General features: G+C 35.9%; 1 pseudogene; it reads right to left on the reverse strand.

Moving 5' to 3' along the window:
* Positions 1–475: 475 nt before the first annotated feature.
* On the reverse strand, positions 476–3,125 carry LOC125811360 (putative late blight resistance protein homolog R1A-10; annotated as a pseudogene).
* Between the last annotated feature and the right edge of the window lie 422 nt (positions 3,126–3,547).

The raw sequence follows: 3,547 nt of genomic DNA on the forward strand, positions 1-3,547 counted from the left end.
GTGTGCTGTGTGTATGTTTCTAGATATCACATAAAGAACAGAACATCAACAAAAAACATGTATTATACATGAACAGAGGAAAACAGATTCAAAGTGTGAAACCAGCAATTCTTATACTCCGTAGGCAATGCATAATAGATTGGACATCCTTATTCATTTCGAAAACAAAATAGATATTACAGTACATCAATTGTTACCATTTACGAAATACAAAAAAACAATTGGCCGAGACATGTATTAAACATGTTTATTCCTAAAACATGAATTTAACAAATGATCAGAATATAAAAACAAAATATGAACTGCACGGTTCTCAATTCGGAAGATAGCATTAGATGATCCCTCAAAATAAGCTTCAATCCGCTGCATAAGCAAGATAAAAAGTACAAGTCATCATCTTGATTTCATGGAGATAAGATTTAATAAAATTGAGGTTTTAAATAATGTGAAGAATCGAAGAACTTTTCAGAGAGAATTAAAACTTACTGTGGCTGCTATGAATGTAGACCATAAGGATATTATTTCCCATTTCCTTTTGTTCTTGTTCGATGTTTCTGGCAGAATCCTCAGAAATAGTTCTGCAATCATGTAACTCAATTGATTCCAAAGTACCAATTTCCCCAAAATCTGTTGGAATTTCTTGTAGGAACTCGCAATTCTTCAGAATAAGGCGTTTTAGATTAGGGAAGCTATCACTGCTAGCTTCCCAACGCTTAAGATTTGGGTAGCTCAGTAACAACAACTTCAAGCTTTTGAATATGTCTTTGTCAGTCAATCTCCATATATCATCTTTGGCTCGACAACGTTTAAGTTTGAGCTCTTCAAGATTTGGCAACATGATAAAAGTTGATGATATCTCTTCCCAAATAAAATCACAACAGAGAGCTAAAGTCAACTTCCTAAGTGATGTTGGAAAAACAAATCTTTTGATTGAAATAAAAACATATCTCCAGGAAAACTTGAATGCCTCAAGTTTTCTCAAGCTCGACATATCCAAGAGATGATATCGAACATTGTCTAGCCAAAAAGTTGCGTGAATGGTCAATCTCTTTAAATTGGGGATGCTAGAAAAGACTTCATTTGTACAACTAGAGTAACAAAGACCAAAAAAATTCTCTAGATTTGGCATACCTGTCACAAGATTCTTATCTATTCTAGGACTTGGTAAATAACTGGCTTCCGTTAAATGTATATACCTCAAGTTCTTCATCATCCATATCTTCCGAGGTAAAGTCATATCCGATGATATAACATCACAAATTAGAGTTTGCAAATTTAGAAGCTCTGAGATTGATTCAGGAATATTTCCAAAACATCGAACTTGGAGAGATCTCAAATGAAATAACTTTGTAATCACAAGTGGAAATGTGCCGAACCAGTCAGGAAAGATGGCCAATACCCTGAGATGGTTGAAACTAGAGAAAAACCCATGTATTATAGGATCATGACGGTAGATGGGCAAGATAGGGAGAAGCTTAATACGGAGTTCAAAAGGTAGACCCAAGAGAGAAAAGCAGTAGATAGATCTGGCTACACGGGGTAAGAGCTTATAAGGAGCCCAAATAATATCTTGAATACTGAAGCGACGAAAATTAGGCTTTTGTGCTGGTGACAATGGAGTTCTCACAACATGCATAAACTTTGTCATTTCAGCTTCTATCAAACAGAACTCACACAGCAGATCATGTATTCCGCATACTTTTACCTCACCATTGAATCTTTTTTTCTAGCCATTATCAAGTTCCTGCTGATAAGATCCTCCAAATAATGTTTTGCCACTTCTTCCAAGCTTTCATGACTTCCAGAAGACGTCCTTATGAAACCTTCTGCGATCCATAATTGGATCAATCTCCAAGTATCAACTTGAAAATCCTCTGGGAAATCACCATAGAAAGAAAGCACGGTTTGAGTCGATTAGGCAAGTGATGGTAACTCAAACCAAGCACTCCTAAGCATTTATTTGGATGATTAGCAATGATTTCACTTAAGGTTTTGGCAACATACTTCCAACTTTCTAATGTCTTGGCCACCGTTTTAGAGAGATACCCTGCAATCACTGAAATTATTAAGGGAAGTCCTTGACATTTTTCTGCTATTGTTTTTCCAATTTCTTCCAACTCGGGAGGATGATCGTGTTCTAGTCCAAACACCTTATCACGGAGTAACTTCCAACTATTATCTAAATCCAAGAGGTTCATCGTATGAGGGCTACTAGTATTTGCATACATCGCTACCTTAGTTTCCCTAGTAGTCAATAAGACCCGACTCCTATTGTTGCAATTAGGAAATATTTGTGATATGCTATCCCAAACATCCCTACTCCAAATATCGTCAACAACAACAAGGTATCTTGGACCCTTTAGGTTCTTTTGCACCAGATCAGCTAACTCATTGTCTTCCATCTTAACATCATCTTTTGCGTTCACGATAACTTTTTTCTTTGAAATGCAATGTAAAGCTTCTAACAATGCATTTCTATATCGAAATTCTTGAGATATTGTAACCCAAACAAAAATGTCAAAGTGACACCTGATTGGAAGATGATCATAAGCTTTTTTAGTGAGTGTTGTTTTGCCAATGCCACCCATACCTGATATGGTGACAATGTCTAGATCCGATGTTGGTCCTCTCAATCTTTTATCTATTATCTTCAAGTCACAATCAAGTCCCTGCACGATATCATCTTTCAAGTGATCTGACAGCATTGGATCACTCATAGAAGAAGCGTCAATCAAGGAATCCGCAGTTAATTCAAGAATTTGATCAGCATCATGAGAAAGAAGCTCCATCACTTGTTTCTTTGTCGTATCCATTTTTTCAACAACTGGTATCATGGTGTTGTAAAATTCCAAATGTCCAGCTTTCTTCTTTGATGATTTCAGAAATCTTCATTTCAACAACATCCTCTGCCTCACTAACAACAACTCTAATATCTTCCTCCAAAGATTTGATTTTCTCATTGCCAGTGTTTTCAAGAACATCTTGAAAATATTCAGCTGTAGCCCGAAGAGAATCGAGCATTTCAGCACTGTGATCATGAAAGAGTTCTGAAATATTTGGTTGATCAAGAGTTTGAAGAAGAGAAATTACAGCAGTATAAGCTGCCATCAAGTCAATATGGAGAGGAATTACAACAAAAATAATTTTTAGATGTAACTCAAGATATCAAATAATGTACTACTCTTGTGTATTTATAATTAATTTCCAACACCATGTTAATTGAGTGTGTAAAATCAGAAGAGTAGGTGTAATATTAATGATGGGCAGTTGGGTGACTGATATACAACCATACCGCAATTTAATTTGCAGCACCATGTTAGTATTTATCAATAAAATAATGCGAAGCAGTTAAATATTACAACAGGATAAGTAGTCATATTGTAATGTTTTGGATTAATAATACATAACTAAGTCAATGCCAGTTGGATGCGTGAAAACAGATCTGTGTCGACTTAGCTTCTTGTTCCCTTAATGGCTCGGACTCGCCACTTTAGGATTGAAGGTGAAGGATGTTTACCATGCGAGAACCTTCCTCTGGTTTATTAAT

This window comes from Solanum verrucosum, unplaced genomic scaffold (assembly GCF_900185275.1).
Source record: "Solanum verrucosum unplaced genomic scaffold, falcon-dt-bn FXZP01000585.1, whole genome shotgun sequence".
NCBI classification, from domain to species: Eukaryota; Viridiplantae; Streptophyta; class Magnoliopsida; order Solanales; family Solanaceae; genus Solanum; species Solanum verrucosum.